The following is a 23322-nucleotide window of genomic DNA, read 5'->3' on the forward strand; positions in this document are numbered from 1 at the left end:
TCCCTCCTTTTCATCCCCAAATCAGAATGTGCTTTGGGTTTATACTATGAGACAGATGGGGAGGAGGTGTTAGACCAACAGGGTGGGGACTTCCTCCTGGAGGAGGCTCAAAATATGAGCTTATCTTTTCCCCCTTTACCCACCCTGGACTTGTTCTTCCTCCCAAATAGCACCATCAGCAGCCTTCTGCTGGCCTCTTTCCCCTGGGGATAGGACATAAAGAAAGCTCTTGGATGTGGGGCATAGACCGCTCTGACTTTGCTGTCACAGCTTCCCTCCTCTGTCCTCACCCCTCTCTTTTTTCAGCTGCTCCCTGATATAAGAAGGTGGGGGAGAGTGTGGACTTGGAGTCACATAGGCCTGCTTTCTGTGATTGTTAACTCCAGCTTCACGACTAATTGGCAGTGTGACCTTGGGCAAGTTCCTTCTCTCTCTAAGCTCCAGCCTTGTTCCAGGCATAGCACCACCTAACCTCCCTCTCTTAGCCCCGAGCCACTTCCTGTTATGGCTCAAGGTTGCGTCTTGGTGTTCTCCACACGGCTCGCTCTCCTCTACTGCAGCATGCTTCAAGTGCCAAGGCTAGTTTTCCTATATGCCTCTGCTCAGGAGAAAAGCAATTCAGAGTCTAATGGGCCTGTGGAACAGGTGCATCCCTCTCACTGTAATGATTACTGGATAAACAAAGCAAAAAGAACCCAAACCCAAGTACATTGTTCTAATGGGGGAAATAATACTTCAAAATGGTCAGAATGTTTACCAACCTCATGAAGGGCAAACGACAAAGTGACACTGAGACTCACCTTCCTTCCCCGACAGATATGGGAGAGTGGACCTCTGCTGACCTTCGGTCCCTCCCAGGGCCAGTCCCTGTCCTCCGGAGGTGGGTATTGGTGGAAAAGGGATTCGAGAATATCTTCTCTGTCATTTTTCCTCCCTATTCTTTATAGAAATGAAAAAGAACCCAAGAGCTCAGCTTGGAAGCATCTGCATTTACAGCCATGTTCATGACTGATCTGAAGGAAAAGGAGAGATGGTTGTCAGAGGATGCCCTTGAGAGGGTCCCCAAAAATCTATTCGGAGGAGCTGACTGCCATGTGTCTATGGTGAGGGTCTGCAATGCACGGTGGCCTGGTGTGTGGCTGTGGCATTGTCGAGGCTTTCCAAATGCATCCTGGAGAGGAGCAGTTCTTTCTAATGGAGGTGAGCAACAGGTGCATGGTGCCCGCTTCCCATTTGCCATTATTCTCCAAAAATGTTTTTTGGCTCTATAAAACCAAAAGACATTTACAGCACACAACCAAATGCTTTTTGTGCCATGGCCTTCTTGTGGTATGTTAATAAGATGCAGAATTCTAGTTTCCCTATAAACCGGAGTCTGGGCTGTTGCTGCTAGCCCTCGGGGTTGTCTCCTGTGTCCTTTATATCTTGGCCTTTATCATCTTACTTTGTCCTCCCAAGGAATGAGGAGTTTATCAAACAGACACGTGGATGTTAAATTCCTTTTTTAGGTCTGGTAGTGCTTACAGAAAATGTAAGCATTTTCTTATAGAAAGATGGAAGAAGAGATGTGAAAAAAGACAGTTGAATGAATGATGAAGGGGGAGAAGGGAAGGCTTTAATGACTTGGCCAGGACTGCATTTTGAGCAGATGTGAGATAACACATATGCAAATATAGTATTTATTTGTTCATCTAAAAAAATTGTTGGTGCTGGGATGTAACTCAGCAATAGTGTGTGTACTTAGCATGTTATTTACATTTATATTTATAACTGGGGGGCCTATTACATGTCAGGTACAATAGATAAAACTATAAGCAGAAAATAGATGCATCCTTGTCATTATGGAGCATACATTAAAGAATCATAAGCATACATGTAAAGGGCAGAGCTGGAGGAATGCTAAGAAGAATTGCTTGGTCTGATGAAGCGCAACTGGTAGGATTGGATCAAATCAGGGAAGTCAGAGAGGGCTTCCCCGAGGAAGTGATAGTGAAGATGAGATCTGAGGATGAATAGGAGTTCACTAGGTGACGTGGAGAACCACAGCATTCCAGTCAGGTAGGGCAGCACATGCAAAGGTCTGGGGCTGAAGAACATATTTATAAAAGACATAAATAAGGATTAGAGTCAAGAGTTTGTAAAGAACCCTCACAAATCAATGAGGAAAGCACAAACAACCTTAGGAAAATAGGCAAAACACACCAAAAAACATCTCATGAAGAAAAAAATGTATTTGGCTAATAAATCGATATAGAATTGTTCAATGCAGTTAGCCATCAGGCAATTGTAGGTACCATTTTATTCCATTTGATTAGTGATGATTGATAATACCAAGTGTTGCAGAGGCTATAGAACTGCAGGATCCTTTACATTTTGAGAGTGTGAAGAGGGCCAAGTACTCTTTTATTTTATTTTGGTACCAGAGACTGAACCCAGGGATCGTTTGCCACTGAGCTACACTCCTAGTACTTTTTATTTTTCCTTGAAAAGTTGCACAGGGCCTCGTTAGGTTGCTGAGACTGGTTTGGAACATGAGATCCTCCTGCCTCAGCCTTCCTGGTGGCTGGGATTACAGATGTGTGCCACTATGCTCAGCAGGCAAGTACTTCAATAATCAGCTTGGAATTACTTCCCAAAGCCATACTTTCATATACCCTGAAATATGCCAAGGAGCATACCAAGGGGGCATGTGCAAGAAAGTTCCTTGTACTATTGTTTATGATAGAAAAAAATTAAACCTGGAAAGCAGATAAATAAAGTATCGTGAGTCCACATGCTATGGTTTGAATGTCCCCTCCAAAGCTCATGTAGAAATTTAATTGCCAGTGTGATATTATTAAGAGGTAGACCCTTTAAGAGGTTGTTAGGCCAGGAGACCTCTGCCCTGGTGAATAGAATAATGCCATTATTGTAGGTCTGGGCTAGTTATTGCAGTAGTGAGATCCTGATGGAAGGAAAAGTGCAGTCCCCTTTCCCTCTCTGTCTTGGGTGCTATCTTGCCCTTCCACTTTCCTCCGTGGGATGATACAGCTCAAAGGTCCTCACTGGATTCCAGCATCATGCTCTTGGACTCCCCAGCCCGCAGAACCATGAGTCAAATGAATTTCTGTTTATTAGAAATTACTCAGTTTCAGATTCTTTGTTGTGGCAGCAGAAAATGAAGATACCACACGATAGAATATCAAATTTTAATCAAAATAGATGAACTATCATGACATGCAACAATATTAATGAAAATTAAAACTTTAAAGCCTTGCAATCTTATAATAATAAACAAAAAAGCAATTTCCAAAATGATATATTCAAGTCTACTATGATAAAAAATGATTAGAATTGTTTTTAGAAATGTGTATATGTGTGTATGTGTGTGTATGCATACAAACACAGAGGAAGATATGCACATGGATATATGTGTGTGCGTGTGTGCATATGCATTGAGTATGTAATAAAACTCTAAATAGTAAGACAACGTGATGGTTACCTGGGGTTAATCAGGAAGATTAGATGTGAGGTGATGATATGATTAAAGGTAGATTATTTTCCAGATCCTTGCTTTTGTTTTGGTTATAGGTTTGTGAGTGCTTATTACATTATTTACTAAAATACATGGATAAATAAATATCTAAGCCAGACCATTTATGGCCAATGATGGGTGTGTTTCATCACATGAAGATTATGATTGATATGATTCCATTTCTGAGGTTAGAAAGTAAGCCTTGCATTTGTTGTAAGAGATTGAATGGACCCAGGCAGAGAGGGATGGGGTGTGTGATATGAGGTGGTGCTGGCGGGGTGGATAGAGTGTAGGCATGCAGAATCTCATAGGTCCTGTTAAGGATTTTGGATATAAGTGGTTTGATATGATAATGTGATTGTATTTATATTTCAGAAGACTCATTCTGACTGCAGTGTAGATGTTTTATTATTGGTGCAGGGAGAGAATGTGGGGAAGGCTGGTTGGGAGGCCATATCAACCCTCTAGGTGAGAAGAGATGGTAGCTTGGATTAGATGAGATGATGAGTAGAAGAAATAAAAACAAAAGAGTAGCAAGTAAAACTGACATTGTTGGGTTGGATACGGGAAGTGAGGGAGAGAGGAGACAAGGAGGATGTTTTTATTTTATTTGTGAAGTAGATGAATGGGGTACCCACTAGTGGGAACCATTGGGAAGAAAGTTTTATTTTAAACATGAATAATTTGAATTGATATTGAGATGTTCAGGTGGGCAGCTGATTCTATAGAATGCAATGGAATCTTAAGGAAGTACAAGAAAGTCAGCATTGATAGAAATTGTAGAAGTTGATAAGATTGCCTACAAGGAAACAGTGAAGTGAGAAGAGAAAATATGGAATTAAAGTAATAAAACTACCTTAGTAGGTAATTAAATAGAGAAGGCCATGCATGCCCTATGATAAGAATATGTTGTCAGTCTAGGATTATGATTAATCCAGTTTAGAAAGGAAGCATACAGCATGTGTTCTCTTTTGTGTCTGACTTTTTTCATGTAGCAAAAACTTTAGACTTATTTATGCTGTTGTATGTATACAATGTTCTTTCTTTTTATTGCTGACTAATATTCTGTTGTTTGCATATGCTACAAATTGTGTAAACCATTCATATGTTGATGAACATATGCATTTTTCCACATTCTGTCCTTATGTAAAAAGCTACTATGAATATTCACGTGCAAATCTTCGAGTGGACATGTTTTCACTTTGCTTGGGTAACTACCTGGGACTGAAATTTTGGGTGCTGGGGTAAATGTAAACTTTACAAGAAACTGCCAAAAGTTTTCCAAAGTGATTGTGTTGTTTTCTACCCCACCGAAAATAGATGAAAAACCTACAGACTTCACCAAAATTTAATATTACCAATATTTGATATTGTTAATATTTTAAACTTTAGTTTTTTAATATGGTTAAAGGTAATATTTATTTTTATCTTTATGTATATGCATAGCAACTTCTCTTAGCACCATTGGTTGAAAAGACTACTCTGTCCAATGTATATTCTTGGCACCATTTTTAGAAATCATTTGACTGTTGGCATGTGGATTAATTTATTTTAAAATTTTGTTACATTGGCCTATCAGTTTTTATGCTAGTTCCATATTATTTTGGTTACTATAGTTTAGTATGTTTTGCAAACAGGAATTATGAAGCCTCTGGCTTTGTTCTTTTTGCTCATTATTGTTTTCACTACTCTATGGTTCTATATAAATTCTGTGATTATTTTTTCTATTTTTGTTGAGCATTCCATTGATATTTTGGTGGGGATTTCATTGAATCCATAGACTGCTTTCAGTTGTGTGGACATTTCAACAACATTGTTTCTTCCAATCCATGAATGTGGGATATCTTTTTTTTTTTTGTATTCTCTTCAATTTCTTTCATTGATGTTTTATAATTTTCATTTTAGATATCATTTAATACCTTGATTAAATTTATTTCTAAAAATTTTATTTTGTAGTTATTGTGAATGGGATTGTTTTTTTATTCCTTTTTCAGCAAGTTTGTTTTGGTGTAAAAATTGCTATTTTTTTTTTTGTTAGGTTGGTTTCGTATCCTTTAACTTTACTGAATTTATCAGTTAAAACAGTGTTTTGGTGAAGTCTGTAGGTTTTTCTACATAGAAAATCATGGAATCTGCAAACAGGGGTAATTTGATTTCTTCCTTTCCAATTTGAATACCCTTTATTTCTTTCTCTTGTCTAACTGCTTTTGCTAAGATTTCTAATACTATGTTGAATAAAAGTAATGAAGAGGGCAACTTTGTCTTGTTTCAGATCTTAAAGGAAGCACATTCAGCCTTTTCTGTTTAGTATATTTATGGAGAGCTTGTCATATAGAGCCTTTATGGTATTTATTACATTCCTTTTATACCTAATTTGTTGTTTTATCATGAAGGGATGTTGAATCTTATTAGCTGCTGTTTCTGCATCTGTTGAGATTATAATATGGTTTTTGTTCTTCATTTTTTGATGTGATCTATTATGCTTGCTTATTTGAATATGTTGAGCCTTCCTTGAATCCCTGGGATAAACTCCACTTGATTCTGATACATAATCTTTTTGATGTATACTGGATTCAGTTTGCCAGTATTTTTAGGAGAATTTTTGTTTCTGTGTTCATTGGGAATATTGGCCTGTAGTTTTTCTTTTTTTTCCCTTGTTGTATCTTTGTCTGGTTTTGATATAAAGGTAAATCTGACTTTTTAGAAAGAATTTCAGTTTTTTTGGAATAGTTTGAGAAGAACTGAAATTAGTTTTTCTTTAAATGATTTATAGAATTCAGCAGTAAATTTGTGGGAAACGTGTAATTATTGCTTCAATCTCATTACTTGTTATTGGTCTATTTAAATTCTCTATTTTTTCTTTGGTTCATTTTTGGAAGGTTGTGTATGTCCAGGAATTTATCTATTTCTTCCAAGTTTTCCAATTTTTTAGTGTATAATTTTCATAATATTTTCTTATGCACTTTCATATTTCTGTGGTATTCATTGTAATCACTGTTTTTCCTTTCTAATGTCAAATTGTTCTTGCAATTATAAAACATACTATTGGTTTTTGTATTTTGACCTTGTATTCTGTGACTTGGCTAAATTAACTTATTGGTTGTTAATGATTTGAAATTTATTGAGCATTCACATAAATTTGAATATTTGTTCAGGTTGCCAATTTATTGGTATGAATTTATTAAGAATATGTTCTTATTATTCTATTAATATTTGAAGGATTTCTAGTGATGTTTCCTTTTTAGGAAGCTAGAGCATTATTTATATTGTATTTACCCACATATTTATTTTTTCCAGTATTCCACCATGTTTTGTATAAAGTTTTCAACTGGTTTTATTTCACCTCTGCCCCAAATCCTTTCATTTACATGTCTTCATGTTCAGTTCTAGCAATGAATTCTCTCAATTTTTGTATGAGAGCTTTACCTTTGACTCATATTTTTCCCAGGTATATAATTTCATTTTTTAATTTTTAATTTTGGTACCAGGATTGAACCCAGATGCACTTAATGACTGAGTCACATCCCCAGCCATTATTATTTTTTATTTTGAGACAGGGTCTCACTAAGTTTCTGAGACTGACTTTGAACTTGTGATCCTCCTGCCTCAGCCTCCTGAGCTGCTGGGATTATAGATGTGCACCACCATAGCTGGCTTAATTATGTAATTTTAGATGTAGTCTTTTTTTCGGTATATGAAAGTTGTTTTCCATTGCCTTGGGTTTGCATTGTTTCTAATGAGCCATGCACAGCAGTCATTCTGTTCCCTCTGTATGTTAATGTACCTTATTACTCTGTTGCTTTTAAGATTTTTTTTGTCATTAGTTCTTATGCATTAAATTATGATGAACCTTTGTTGATCCTACTTTGGGGTTACTGAGCTCCTTGAATTTGTGGGTTCATAGCTTTCTTTAAATTTGAGAAGTAAGACTGGGGGTGTAGCTCAGTTGGTAGAGCAATTGTCTCACAAGTATAAGGCCCTGGGTTCAATCCCCCCCAGCACTGTAAGAAAGAAAAAGAAAACTATTTGGGGTTACTTCTTCAAACCTTCCCCTCCTCTCCACACCCTTTTGGGAACTCTAATTATGTAGTTACTATTCACCATTTGACTCCAGCTCATTGAGGCTCTGTTTACTCTGTTTATTTAGTTTTTATTTTCCCCCTACCCCCATCCTTTAGTCTGGATACTTTCTTTTACTATTTTTAAGTTCACTGGTCTTTTCTTCTGCAGTGCTAAGCTACTAATATCTATTTTTTAAACCTAAGCTATATTTTGCATATCTACAAGTGACATTTGGTTTCTTTTTTATATTTTCTTTTGTTTTTTATTGTGTTAATGTTTTTATTGAAATTTTTTTTGCATAGTTATATGACTATTTAATATTTTTGTCAACTTGTTTCATTATGTTATCTCTAGGTCTGTTTCTATGGTCTGATTTTTCTCCTGACTATTCTTTTCAGGTATAATAATTCTTGATTGCATATGTATGATGTAATAGTAATTGTCTTAATTTTATTGTATTCATGTTTAGAATGTGAAGGAAGCTAAATTCCTTGTGGATCAGTTCAATCCATTGAATTCCCCCCCCCCCCCCCCCCCCCCCCCCCCCAGCTTCATCAGGTTTGGTTTGGAGTAGACTTTACTCCAGGGCTTGTGTATTATGCTTTTTTGATGTGACCCTTTTTGGAGTTTCTACTGAGTCCTGTGGACATCAGCATAGTCTTGCCAGTCTGGTTGAGTAGAACTTGAACATATCTCGGCTCCTATGAACTCTGGCAATTGTCTAGCTTATAGTACTCTAGCAGTCATTCTTTGCCCACTTCATGGAGCCTCACCTTAGTATTTAGCCAAAGACACATCCCTTTTTCTTTGTAGCTCCCTCTTTTTTGATGTTCAGTATTGCAAATATAAGTCACCCCTACTTTTCCAACTTTTATTTCTGTTGAATGAATTCACTGAAACTCTGTGGTCTGCTAGTATTTTCTTTCCTTTTAATGAAATCCAGAAGGTACCCACCAGCAAAAGTTGGGATGATTGTAGGCTCACCTCATTTGTTTTCATTCTCTCAGCATTCTCAATCTGCTATGCCTATTTTCAAATGTCTGAAATTAGTTTTTAATGCAGTTTTCCTGGTTTCCTAGTGTTTATGGCAAGTGTGCAAATCCAGCTCCAGTTAATTCAACATAGAAGCAGAAGTCAAGATTGTAGAGTCTGAGACTAAGCAGAATAACAAGAGCCTATGAAGGAGACTGAGGAACGGCCAGACAGAAAGATGGAAACTTAAAAGAGTTCTGAAAAAGGGGAGTGTACCATGATGTTGGATACTGTTGAGGAGTCTGGTAAAATTTAGACTAAGAAGTCCCTATTGAATGCAGTATCCTGGAACCACGAGTGATTTCATAGACATGTATTTCTTAGGAACAAATTGGAAGCAAGATTGTAGTGAACTGAAGAGTGATTGATAGGTGAGTTTGTTGGTTAAAGCAATACTGGCTGATGCAATAAATAAATACTAAAATTCCAGTGCTTTTACAAAATAGAAATTAATGTATTCCTTTCATAGCTGAGGCATTTAGATGCTGCTGGTCAGTGGGCAGCTTTCCTTCCTGATGTGATCCAGGGAACCAGCCTTCATCCTTTTTGTGTTTGCATACCTCCCAGTTGGACCTCATCCTTGCAGCTGTCCCCAACCAACTGCTCAGAGGAAAAGCAACAGAGAGAAGGCTATATCTTAAAGTCTTTGCTTAGAAGTGAGATACAACCTTTGCTTATTTTTCATTGGTGGAACCAATTACATGACAATGCTTAGATATAAGGGAGGCAGAATATGTAGTCACCAACTCTCTACAATGAGTAGAGCTATGACATTTTTTGGTCAGCAAGTCATTGCTGCCATGATAGAGATTGGTGCTCATGAGAAGTTTGCACTGAATGACAGGGAGGAATTTGTTTAAAGCTGGATAGAGGTGAAAGATTGAGGGCATTGCTTTTTATTTAATTTTTTTTAATATGTGAGACAGGTGCATATTTTCAAATCCTCAGGGATGATCCAATTCAAAGAGAGAGAAGTTGAACCTACAAGAAAAAAAAAAAAAAAAAAGGAATGAACAGGATGAAAAATGACAAGGTCTAAGAATATGATATGCAAATCCCAAATGCAAGGATTGGCTTCAGGGAGGATGGATAATAATTGGAAGGGACGAGGATAGCGCAGGGGCATAAATAGATCTGTGTGCTTAGTAATATGAACCCAGGGAGTTCCTCTCTTCTGACATCTATTTTTGTTTGTTTGTTTGTTTTTAGAAAACAGGCTAAGTTAAGGGGGACATGTGGAGTATAGGAAGTTTGTGGAGAGTGACAATTTGAAATCCTTCTTGCTTTGTTCAGTAATTATTATAAAGTAGGTGCTCTATAAATATTTGTCGAATCCATTGATATGTGCATTGCCTTTCCCAGTATTTTCAGGATAGCATTTGGGGATTGTTATGATTAAATAAGGGCTTGTTCGCTTGCCTATGAGGCAGCACCAAAATCTTGCAGGAAATCAGGTGTCCTTGACTAGAATTCAGTATCTAGCAGGTCCATCTTCTGCCACACCAAGAGGGGCTTGGTCACTGAATACCTAAAGATTCTTGTTCTATAAATTGCTCCTTTGACATTTTCACCTGCCGCCAACAGCTGCAGAAGCCCCCTGGGGCAGGATGGAGGTGGGAGGCATGTGTGGAGGAGGGTGTCTTGTTTCCAGTAGGCTTCTGGCCTCTCCCAGTCCATGCATGGGAAGGAAGCCATGGCCTTCTCCCCTCCTTTCCTCTTTCTGCTGCCTCCAGCATAGAGAAAATCAGACCTTGAATTTAACAGGCACCTGCTTCCTGTTGCACGTACTTAGAACCTGAAATAAATGAAATGAAAGGTGGGCACTCCGCCAGAAAATAATGAAAATATAAAACAAGCAACCTGGAGCCCTCAGAAGATGAACTCTGGGTCCCTCTCCCAGGGCCACCACACTGCCTACTACCTTCCACCCACCCCTCATATTCTCTCATTGTTTCTCCTCCACCCTGCCTCCCTCCTTCTTCCTCCAAAGCCCCATTCCTCCTGAGTTCTCCCTCTCTGACCCTCCGAGAGGCGAGAGGCAGCGGGTGCAAGTGACCCTGCAGCCAAGGGCTCCGGCAGCTTCCTGGTGCCTGCTGTTCCCTGTTATTTTCATTCCCCTGTAATTTGAGGGGACAGGTGAGATGTGCTTCAAAACACTGTAATCATATTTTAAATGGAAATGAAATGTGCGAATTAAATGTAAATTACAGTAGAATGGAAGGACAATCACTATTAGTTAAGGTCTGACACCTATTTTTGCAGACCTTGCCCAAACGCCACGACTTGTTTCCCCACACGTGTGATGAGAGGTTGTAATTATGTGGCAGCTGCTCGTGCCGTTGGACTGATGCTAGTTACTAGATCATTTGTGCAAAGGGGGTCTGCATGTGGGGCTGCGTATGTATTTTAAATAGATATGGACTGCTGTTGGTACTATAAAATTACCCAAAAGAAATGATATTTTTATACGAGGGCGGTGAAAAGAAAGATTTTTTCTTTTTGTTTTTCCCTTGGAAAGGTGAGGTGGTAATATAAAGGGACACTTTTATATAGTCAATTTATTTACGGATTCTCCATTTGCTTTTATATTGGAAAAATATGTGCTGTGCCAATGAGTTGCAATTTTGCCCTCAATCTTGGTCTGCCTCCCTCCCACCCAGTGCTGAGAGCCTTGCTGGCTCCCAGCGGAGCCCACATGTATAACCATTCATGGAGAATTTTTTTAAGACAGTAGCAGCTCTTTGCACGATGAAGGGAATCATTTTATTATCTATCTACCCAATACCAGGACAAACGGCAAAAGAGATTAAAAAAAAAAAAAAATCACTGCATTTCAATGGGTCCAAGTTCTTGTTTTGTTTTGTGTGGACAAGAAGACAGACTGAGTACTCTTTCAAACTTTCTAAGCCATGTCCATGGTGTGTTGCAGAACTCTCAGGGATAAGTGTAAATCTGGATAAACTAGATAAGGTCAGGAGTATGGGAAGAGCAGTAAATCCATTACAAAGGAATCTATTTACATGCCTATTGTTGATTTTAGTCTTGTTTGCTTCAACTAAACTCCTCCAACTCCATTGGAGCAGTCAGCAGATAATATATGTTGAATAATCATGTGTGTCATTGAATTTTACCAATCTTGCATTTTTGAAGCAACAAAGATGCAAGCTCAGTCGATATTTTGCTCTTGTGGACACTTGTAATTAAGGTATAATGTCTAGCCTGTGATAAACAAAGATTCCATGCTAAAAAGCCTCTGGAGTCTAGCCAGTCCCTCCTCTGCCCTTGGCCTTGGACCAGCTCCTTATGCATGACCCTCTCCTAGATCCCGCAGAGGGCTCTAGAACTGCCCACATTCCATACCACTGTCTGAGATCCTGCTCTAAATGTAGCTCTGATCATGTCACTCACTGCCCTGATGAGAAATCTCCAGGGGCCTTGGCAAAGTAGGGTCAGGGGTCCTTGCTGTGGCCTCCCAGAAATGTTCCCTATCCTCAATACTCCAAGGACTTTCCTCTGCCCAGGCTTTGTCTGTTTTCACCCTCTCTGTCTGCTAATCCCTTTTACTCTTGAAGGTTTCTCTCTGACTTTTCCTTAGGGATGAAACCATCCCAATATCCCTGCAGGTTGCTATATACCTTGGTTCTGGAATGTCCCAGGAAGTCACATGTGTTAAAGGCTTGGTCACCAGCCAGTGTGCTACTAGAAGATGGTGGAACCATTAGTGGGTGGGGCCTACTGGAAGGAAGTTAGATCATTGGGGTTGTGCCCTTGAAGGTGATGTTGGGATCCAGTCCCTTCTTGTCTCTTTCTTTTGGTTCCCAGCAGTCATGAGGTGAACCTTCTGCTTAAACCATGTGCTCTTACCATGATGCATTGTGCTGCCATAGTCCTAAAACAATGGGGCTAAATGACCATGGACTTAAACCTCTGAAACTGGGAGTCAAAATAAACCTTTCTTCTTTTTAAGTTGATTTATTTCAGGTATTTGTTGTAGCAATGGGAAGCTGACTAACACCCAGGCCAAACCAAGAACCTGGTTGCTGTGTTTCCAGACATGCTGCCTGTACTACCCAAATCTTTACTGACTTTATACACCTCTGGTGTGGGCCCACAACAGAATGCCTGGCTCCATGAACATGTCTCCTGTAGAATTCCATAATCAACCAGAAGCTTTGTGGGTGGTGGTCATTTCTTTTTGGCAAGTGAAGGTGCTAAATAAATAAACATGAATATATGCTAAATTTTAATTCCCTATTTTCCTCTCCTGCTTGCATCATCCATCTTCACTTTTAAATAGAATACAAAACCATTGCATATAACAAAATGTAAGCTGCATTGAGTGTCTCCCTTTATATTTCATTATATGTGCCATCACCTTGTTTATGCTCACGTGGAAGGAAAATTGGTTGGTAGCATGTGTTCTGAATGTAAATCCCATCATGGTACTGGCTTCCCTGCCACAGAACCTCTGTCTTGGTCATAGAAAGATTGTTTAGGATGGGCCAAAAGGCAAAAGGAAACTTTCCATGACTTGGTAGGAATAGTTGAAAAAAAGAGTCGGTATTTCTGAGGTCCCCCTCAAATCTTATTTCTTCTCTAAGAAACAGAGAAGGCATCAGGATTGGCACTGTATAAAGAAAGATGATGATTCAGAGTGATGATCCAAATAAGAGAAATTGAGATAATGGGAGATTATGTAGCCACAGCCCTGAAACCCATGAAGTTCCAGTAGGTGGTGGCAGGTCTGACAGGTGTCCAAGAAGCACAGTTGTTTTGAATCAAATAGACTTGGTGAGTATCCCATGAAAATCATCATCCCTATGCAATTTATTATTCAGAAGCCTGGATGTTTCCATCAAGGACAGTAGTTCTGATTAAGATTTCCTTGGGGGTGCAGGGGTGATATATGATGAGCAGTCCTTACTTTTGACCACACCCATGTCATAATGACTCTGTCAGTCTCCACATTCCTTACTAGAAAATGAGTTGCCAAGTGTCCTTCTGATTTGAACTAGAAGTCAAGATGGTGCAACCAACCCCCAGAAAACTCAGCCACAAGATCAGCTCTTTCTATTAATACAACTAGACAGCCCCTGCAAACCTGGGATTTATACTGGAAAATCTTGGTCTCGTGAGGGCCCAGCTCAATTTGTGCAGAAATTCCACCAACGCTGGAGAGTTGATTTAGTGTCAGAAAAGGGTATTTGAAACAAGTGCGTTTTCCTTTACGAGTCTTTTAACATCAGGAGAGAAATACAGTTGATTGCAATTGATTTGTATATGTGGCTCTTTGTGTGAAGTGTCACAGCATGTTTTATAGGAAGACAGAAACAAAGAAGGGGAAGGCATAAAAATCATTCTTCTGGAAGATGCAGAACAGAGAGAACAAGCAAAAGCATCTTCCAAAACAGAGTTTGGCTCTCCAGGTGAAAATGCTTGCTATATCTCTGCTCAGTTGCTTACTTGCTGCATGACCCTGGCAAGTATTGTGAGGTCTTTGCCTCAGTTTCAACATCTGAAAAGGGGAATAACAATAGTGCCTACCTTATAGGCCCCAGAGTGCATGAACTCAGTGCATCCGATGGCCTGGGCACAGTGCATGCCATGTTCTGGTGCTCAATAGATAATACAAGAAAAGAAAAAATGCACAAGGATTGGGAGTGTTGTAGGGCAGAGAGGCCCTTGGGAGTCAGTTATCCAACTCTTACTTCTGGGGTTGAAGCTTTAAAAGTTGTGAGGTGGGGGCTCCAGGCATTCTGTCCCCGACCTCCTCTGGGTACCTTTGTTTTTTCTGTGTCATCTCCCTCCCTAAGAGCTACATCCAGGAAATGGCCTTACAAAAGTTCATCTTCCTTAAGCATAACAGTCTAATGACAGTTTAGAGAGTGTCCCACATGGGGGCACCTGCAAAAGAGGACTTAAAATGTTTCCTTCATGGTTAGAGCTCTTTACAGTTTTCAAGATATTTTCACACACATTACTTCATTTAACATTCTCAACAATCCCATAAGTGAAGGCAGGGGTTGATTATTCCTATTCTGAAAATGAAATACAGACATAGAAAGTTAGGTAACTTTTCTAAATTTGTATTTTCATTTCATAAATATAGTTTCAGGTTTGTATCATGACTCATCCAAAAATCACAATTAAAAAAATGAGAATCTGGGGTCAGATTTTACACTTTCTTACTCCAAATCTAGTGTGTTTGGATAGTAAGAAAGAACTCCGAGTCAAAGAAAATACTAATTGTGGAATTTTTGAATGAGTCAATAAATCAGAGTTTGGGGAGGGGGCACTTTTCCAGTGTCTTTGCTTTAACTTTCTTTGGAAATCTGACTGTGGATGGGAAAGGCCCATCCCTGCCAAGACTTGGTATACCACTAGCAAGAGTTCAGATTTCTCTTGGTCTTACGCTTTCTGAATGTGTCTGCATATTTCTTCACGATCTCTTCCACTAAGATGCCCGCACCAGTTATTCACTGCTGTGTAGCATGTTATCCCAAAACTTAGCAAATTCAAACAAAACAAATATAGTATCTCACAATTTCTATGGACTGGGAATCTGGGTATCACTTAGCTAGACTGTCAGCTTCATGGTCTCTCATAAAGCTACTTGAGGGTTGGCAGGGCCTGCTATCTTCTCATGGCTAACCTGGTGCCTATCAACTCCTAAGCTCATCAAGTGGTTGTTGGTAGGACTTAATTTCTCTGGCCTCAGTTTCCCAGTGGTTGCTGACTAGAGCCTTTCCTCAATTCCTTATCATGTGAGCTTTTCCATAGGACAGCTCCCGATATGGCTTGCTTCATCAGGGAAAGAGAGAGAGAGAGAGAGAGAAAGAGAGAGAGAGAGGGAGCTCACAATCTTTTGTGACCTAATCTCTAAGGAGAAGTACCATCCTTTTGCTGTATTCTGTTAATTAAATATGGGTCATTAAGTCTATTCCACATTCGAGGAGAACAAAGTTTACTGGACGTGCATACTAGCAGTTGCTGGTCAATGGAGGTCCTCCTAGAAGTCTGCCTGCCACAAGCCTTCCTTTGTAGGGAGCCAAACGCTAACAACTTCATTTGCCAGTTTCTATTCTGAAATTGGTGGCATGTCTTCATGACGGGTGGTAGCAGTTGTTGTGGGTGCTAGTGTGACTCAAGCCCCTAGACAGCCAACTCTATAATGAAGCAAACTGAATTAGGTCTACTGGCACATCACCAATACCCAAAGGTCAGCAGGAACGATTCAGAAGGAGCATGCCTCCACATTGGGCAAACTTTCAATTCTTTTTTTTTTTTTTTTTTGTGATACTAGGGATCAAACCCAGGAACATTTTACCTCTGAGCTATATCCCAGCTACTCCTTATTAAAAACTTTCATATTTGAGACAGAGTCTCCCTAAGTTGTCAAGGCTGGCTGCAAACTTGTGAACCTCCTGCTTCAGCCTCCTGAGTTGCTGGGATTACAGGACTGGGCCACCATACCTGGCTCCAATTTTTTTTTCTCAAGTGATTCTGATGATATACAAAAATACAGGACAAACACTTCCAGAGCAATAATAGGGAATCTCTTGTCCTCCTGACACTACCTGGTGCAAAGATACAGTAGGGTCAAATCCAGGGGCGTCGATGCTGTTGGGTCCCTAGGTGTGAAGATTGTGCATAGAGAGGACAGCCCTGCCTGTCTGGCCCAGCAGTTTTTCCTAGGGGGACAGATCTAGACAGCCTTGAAATCAGAGCCTATTGTTGCTCAGAAGTGTTGGGTCCCACGTGCCCAGACTCACACCATCAGTTTGGCAAGTTCATTTTATTTTCATTCATTTAATCGCTTCTGTCAGCTGTTTGTTTTACGAGGAGTTAGTTTCATTAGCGCTACCAAGCCCACGTGCTAACCCAACACACTTGAGCCTTGGGCTGATATCAGTTTTTCCTCCAGTGTATCAGGCAGTGCAGAGAGCATATAAAGCCCTCCTGGCATGTGCTGCCCAGCATGGACTAGCAAGTTCATTAAGCCTTCATCTATAACCGTGTCACTTCCTTATGTAAAAGCTACTGCTGGCTCCCTGTTGGTCCGCAGGAAATGCCAAGCTCGTTGGTGTGACACAGTCTGCCCCTGCAGGTGCCTCTCCAGCTTCCTGTCTGGACCTCCTCTCCACACAACACCTAGCAACCTATAGCACCTAAAGCTGCTGGAATGAACCACATACTCTCGGGGCTCTGTTCTTTGTTCATGCTCTTCCCTCACTTTGGAATGAATGTTCTCATTGCCTGATCCCCTTTGGCTTATCTCTGCCCAGCAACCTCCTATGCATTCCCCAAGGCCCAGCTGAAATGCCCACTCTCCTTAGTAACTTTCCCTGGCTTCTTCCAGGGAATGCATGAGTATGCAGCAATTGCCATCAGCACCCCACCCACCTCCCCTTGGCATTTACCATGTTTGTATATGCCAGCATGACCTCCAATTGCCAGCACCCACAGTTCTTTGTCAGTGGACTTTCCCTGTTGGCCCTCTCTGCCCATGTACAGGGTAGGTTGGAAGTGTCAGGCATTGAGTCTATAGAGCAGCCTTCTACCTGTGGCCAAAGGTCCCTCAGCCCCTGGGCTGGTTGTTTCTGAGATGCATATTCTGGAATGGCCCCCAGAAGTTTCCAGTGGAACCCGGACCTACTGTCCATGGTAGAAAAGGGTGATAATGTGCTCTTGGTGGCTCCCTTCCTTTCCCTGCTGCACTTTCCCAATCTTACATCAATGAACTCAGTTCACCTCCCAGATAATCTCTTTGTAGCTGAATCTTTGCTTTCAGGGTCTGCTTCTGGGGAATCCCAACTAAAACCAACCCTCATCTGTTCTTGTGTGTTCTCCATAAGTTTATCATCATCCCTATTATATTTATGTTGCCTTTACCATGACCTCCTTAAGGACAGGAAATCTCAGCATGCCCACACTTAGTGCAGTGCCTGGCACTCACTCAGGGCTCATGCTCTGGTTGATTATCTTGAATTCACCTTCCTAATTCTTAGGTTTTTCAGTTTTCATGGAGCTGCTAGAGCTTAGGCATTCTTCTTGCATCAATGAATGAAATGGCCAGACCATCTTTGCCCACTATGGACTCCGCCCATCCCCGTGGTTTTTTTGTGGTCAGAAGTTTTCTCAGATTCTGTAAAGCCAAGTGACTAGAGCAGCCTTGTGCCAGCCACTCTTTACCATCACTAGTTCTGGTCTGGTATAGCATCTAACCTCATCTACTTTATCAGGATTCGACTGCTACAAGTGAGAAATTGAGAGGAAAGTAAATGAGCTATTGGAAATAATCTCATCCTGCCAAGTGCTAATGCCCCAGAGAAAGAAGGAGGACAGATCTGCTGAGTCATTGTGGAGATAAATTAGATTTCTGCTGAGCTACAATCACATATGTTTTCTGGTCAGGTTTGGAACTTTGGAGCAGAATTGTCACCCTGCTTGGAAGAATGGTGTTTAAACAAGGAAAGGGGTAGAGATAGGCATTTTGGAAAGGTGAATAAAGTTCTCAACAGAAAGTCTTTTTTGTTATTGTTGTTGCTACTTATTTATTTAACACATATTAATTATGCATGTTAATGGGATTCGGTGTGGTATTTCCAAACATGGTGCATTGATCATATCTGAATACCATTTTTCCACCCTTGCCTTCCCCTCCCTCTTAGCACTTTTTTTAGTCCCTAGTGATCACTATTCTACTTTTAGGTCAATTTTAAAAATTTATTTATTTATTTATTATTTTAGTTTCCACATCTAAGAGAGACATGATGTCCTCCAGTTTCATCCATTTTGTTGCAAATGACAGGATTTCATCTTAATTTAGGGCTGAATAATACTTCATTGTATACATATACCATATTTTCTTTATCCATACTGATGGGCACTTAGGCTGATTTCATATCTTAGCTATTGTGAATAGTGCCAAAAAACCTACAATAAGTCTTTACCATAGTAGTCTTCTGCAATGAAGATGTTGTTTACTTTATGGTTTAGACGTAGTCCCCTGCATCCATGGTTTCACAGTCCATAGTTACCTATAGTTAACTGTAGCCTTGTAAGTGCAAAATTCCAGAAACAAACAGTTCACCTGTTTTAAACTGTGCTGTGTTCTGAGTCTTATGATGAAATCTCATGCAGTCCTACTTCATCCTGCCTGGGACATAAATCATCCCTTTGTCTAGTGTATCCATGCAGCATATGCTACCTGCCTGTTAGTCCTTTAGTAGCTGTCTCGTTTATCAGATTGACTGCTGCTGAGTCGCAGTGTTTGTGTTAAAGTAGCCTTTATGTGTTGTCCTAACACTATGTCACAATGCCTATAACATTTACCTCACTTCATCTCATCCCATAGACATTGTTTAATCTTGCATCATCACAAGAAGCAGAATGAATAGAGTATAATAAGATATTTTAAGATAAAAACCACATTCACATACATTTTATTATAGCATATTATTATAACTATCCTATTTTATTATTTTTATTAATCTCATATCATACTTAATTTATGAATGAAACTTTATCATAGGTATGTATGTATAGGAATAACACATAGTAAATATAGGGTCCAGTACTACTTGTGGTTTCAGTTTTTGGAGGGTCTTGGAATCTATTTCCTATCAATTAATTGTGTGTGTGGGGGAGACTATATATTTACTTTATTTCCAAGTGAAAGAGAAAAAGAGACCATGAAGCAGTTCACCACACTTCTTGTCAAGTTCATCTGACAAGTTCTCACAGTGTGAGAAGCATCCTGAGGATGCTTGCTGAGCTCCACAATTGAGAGAAATGTCTAGGACTTGTTTGAAGTCAACCAAGAAGATGGGAACCCTGGCAAATGGGCTCATGGTTTGGTTGGCCTTTGAGTCTGGTTTGGTGAGTGCCTCACTTGCCTCTGGGGCTTAAGAATACTTCTGATGAGTTGGGAACTTGATAATAAGATTGGGTTAGCTTTCTACTGTAACAAAATACCTGAGAAGATAAAGCTATATGGAAGAAAGGTTTGTCTTGGCTTACAGTTTCAATCTATGGCTGATAGGCTTCATTGATTTGGGCCGGTGGCAAGGAAAGACATCATGGCAGGGAGTATGTGATAGAGTAAACTGTTCATCTCAAAGACTGTGATGCAAAAGAAAAAGAGGGAGACCAGTATTTCACCATCCCCTTTGAGGATAAGCCCCCAATGTCCTTATGTCCTCCCACTAAATAACACCCCTTTAAAGTTGCCATCACCTCCCAATAGCACCATAGACTAGAGACTAAGGTTTTGACACATGGGCCTCTGAGGAACATTCCAGATCCAAACTCTGGCAAACACCTCCTCTCAACAGTGCTGATGAAGTCTCTTGCCCTTTCCTTGGTCTCTCTGAAGTTTCTGTCTGTGGACTTTAGAGCCCAACTGAGTCATCTGCTGAAAGTAGATCCCAGTCCTGAGAAGGAATTTTCAAGAAAGTCCTTAATGAATTTTGACAGCCTTGGGTACAATGAAGGATAGCATGGTGTGGGTCATACCAGGTGTAAGGTTGCCAAAAATTGTTTCTGGAGGACTCTTCTGAGGTTAATCCTTTGCACTTTGATTTTTAGAATTAAAATTCTTTCTTCTTTGAAATAAAAATATAGGGTAAGTTTTAGGTTAATGTGCTTTATTTGGCCAAATAAGTTGTCAACCCTGTCATTTTCAATGCCCCCCTTTAAAAATGTTTTTAATATATCTATAATATATGAGAAAGAAATGATTTATGGACAGAGATTAAGGATCCCCAAAAGTCCCAACCCAAACCTGACTTTTGACTTTCTCTAAGGAAGTACAGTGTGCTACACACATGCCAGTGTTTCATGTGAGCGAATAAGGGCAGAGACCAAGCTGTCTAGCTTCACAGAGACCCACTGATAGAAGTGATTAGAAAGATAAAATTCTATGGAAATTGCAGTAGTCTGAAAAAAAAAAAAAAAACTCTTTGTAGATGTGGTTAAGTACCTCAAGCTGGGGAGTTTGACTTGAATTATCCAGGTGGGCCCTAAGTGAAATCATATGTGTCCTTATGAAAGGGAAGTAGAGGGAGATTTTACACAGAGGAGAAGGAGAGGTGAAAACAGCAGAAAGATTGAAGGCACTGGCTTTGAAGACTGGACTGATGTAGCTACAAGCCAAGGAATGGTAGGGGCTGCCACAGTCTCCCCTAGTGCTCCCTGGAGGGAGCATGTTCCTGCTGATACCTTGATTTCTGCCCGATGGTACTGAATTTTGGATTTCTTACCTCCAAAGCTATAAGATAACAAATTTTTGTTGCTTTAAGTTGGTTATTTGTTACAGCAGTCACAGAAACTCATACAGGAATGCAGACTCTATGTTGCTTTAGGGTAGGGACTAATCCTATATTTCTTTTGTCTCCCCATTGATGCCTTGTCCTTACCTTAGGCATAACATAGCTACCCTTATTTGTAGGTGGAGATGTTTTGGTACCTTTCTGCTATTTAAGATAAATCAAGTCTTCTTTTCTAGGGTTTATAGATACTTCCTGTTATCAAGTTCTTGGGGGATAACTAAACATGGTCTTTTATTTGTTTGTGGTACAAGGGCTTGAACTCAGAGGTGCTCTACCAATCAGCTACATTCCCAGTCCTTTCTTTTTTATTTTGAAACAGTACCTCACTAAGTAGCCCAGGTTGGCCTTGAACTTGTAATCCTCCTGCCTCAGTCTCCCAAATTGCTGGGATCACAGAGTTGTGCCATTGTGCCTGGCATCCCTGACTCTTTCTGAAGTTCATCTCTCAAAACCCTAGTCTGTCTTGATGTCACATAGACAGAGACCAAGAGGGATGCTCTTTCTTCTTTCTAAGGCCCTATTTACGACTGGGAGTAAGAATTTTTTTTTAACTAAAGAGCTGAGAAATGGGAGTCCATGTTGTATCCCCCTTCTAAATGGTGTTGTGCCTTTTTTTCTTCTTCTTCTTTTTGGCTCAGGTCCCTTTAGAGCAGGAATTGGCTTTCTGGTTTGCTTGCTAACCTCCTAAATGACTGTTAAGGGTTGAATTATGTCCCCCGCCAACATTCATGTGTTAAAGTTGTAACTTCCAGACCTCAGATTATGACTTTACTTGGAAATTGGGTTACATCTTAATCTAGTAAGATTAAAGTCATGAGGGCAGGCATGACCCAGTACGACTGTTTTCCCCCTCAAAATGCACAATTTGGACAAGACACGGATGCACAGGGAGAGGGTCACGTGAAGATGAAGGCAGAGACTGGGACAATGTGTTTTAACCAAGGACTAGCAAAGACTGACAGAAAATCACTGGAAGCTGGAGAAGTGGCATGAAACAGATTCTCCTTCACCGCCTTCAAGAGGAACCACGCCTTGACCTTGGACTTCCAGCCTCTGTAACTGTGAGACAATACATTTCCGCTGTTTATAAACAACCTAGTCTAGGGTGTGTGGTACTTTGTTACGGCAGCAGCCCAAGCAAATGAGTCTGGTGACAAGACCCAGTGCACTAAATGTTTTGCCTGCAAATTGGAGAGAGAGCCTCGAGAGTCTGAGCAGGAACCCTCCACATGCAGCTATTTGTCTAGTGCCTGGATAAGAGGATTGGTGGTGAGTCTCCAAGCCATCTTCCTGTTGTAATGTCTCCCCAGGGATCCAACCCTGCCCTCCAGATCAGGTCAGCTACAGAAAGTGAAGTCGCAGTCACGCCTTTTGGATTGCCTCCCCTCCCCTCCTCCTTTGGTTTCCCCCCTTTCCCCTTGTTTCCAAGTGCCCAGCCTTCTCAGAAGAGAGGGGACCATCTGGTTAGTCCTTGTTTACTGCACACCCTGCCAGTTTGAGCTTATTAATCATATTTACCCAAGTATCTTAATTACTCCCTGTCTAGCAACTTGCCTTGCACTCAGCTGTTGACCCCTCTTTTTTTATTCCTTTCTATCATTAATCATAGGAGCAGCGTGGGTAGAGGAATTCCTGCAGCTTGGATTTCGCTGGCACCATTACCACTCCCAGAGAGGAGCGGCTGGGGTTCACGGCTGGTTCCTGACAAACTTCCTAATTAATCTGCTAAAGATCAGAGGAGGACTAATAGGAGCTGAAGACTGAAGACTGTGTGCTGCGACCATCCCTCCGCCCTTTCCCTTTGTGTGTGTGTGTGTGTGTGTGTGTGTGTGTGTGTGCGCGCGCGCACGCACGCTGCTGAGCTTGGCAGAGAGAGATGGCCTTGCTGAGCGATTCAGCACAATACATTCCTGCTGCTGCTGCTGCCACCTACCTTCCCTATTTTGGGAGAAGGAATTTTCTCCTCTTGCTTACAAGTCAAAGAGAGTCCCCATAGTTTCTTCCCCCAGATATAAGGGTGGAATAAAATATCTCCCAACCAACTTTCCTGTGAAATATGTGATCTTGATATTTGGGTTCATACAGCGGGGAGTCATCTCATGTAGAGTGGATCCAAGTCTCTCCCTCTGGGTCCAAAGATCCTTGGGGTATCAGGAGCTAAAGCTGCCCAGGGGCACAGGGCCATCCAAGAAGGTCAGGGGTGGTACTGAAGACTGCAGAAACATCTGACTCGGTGGTGTTTCTGGAGGTGTCCTGTCTAAAAACTTTGCACACAGCATTGCACATGAAGAGCCACCAGACTGAGGACAGCTGAGCAAGAGAAGAGAATTCTTTCTCATCAGTCTTGCCCTGTGCCTGGATGCTCTCAGACCTCTTAGGTCC

General features: G+C 40.6%; 1 long non-coding RNA gene across 1 annotated transcript; it reads left to right on the plus strand.

Annotated features, from left to right (window-relative positions):
- The first annotated feature begins 953 nt into the window (after positions 1 to 953).
- On the plus strand, positions 954 to 23044 carry LOC124983286 (uncharacterized). Its single transcript, XR_007108392.1, has 3 exons — positions 954 to 1200; positions 21579 to 22209; positions 22550 to 23044. It is a non-coding gene; the product is annotated as an uncharacterized LOC124983286 (long non-coding RNA).
- The last annotated feature ends 278 nt before the right edge of the window (positions 23045 to 23322 follow it).

The sequence above is a fragment of the Sciurus carolinensis genome, chromosome 4, assembly GCF_902686445.1.
Source record: "Sciurus carolinensis chromosome 4, mSciCar1.2, whole genome shotgun sequence".
Lineage (NCBI taxonomy): Eukaryota > Metazoa > Chordata > Mammalia > Rodentia > Sciuridae > Sciurus > Sciurus carolinensis.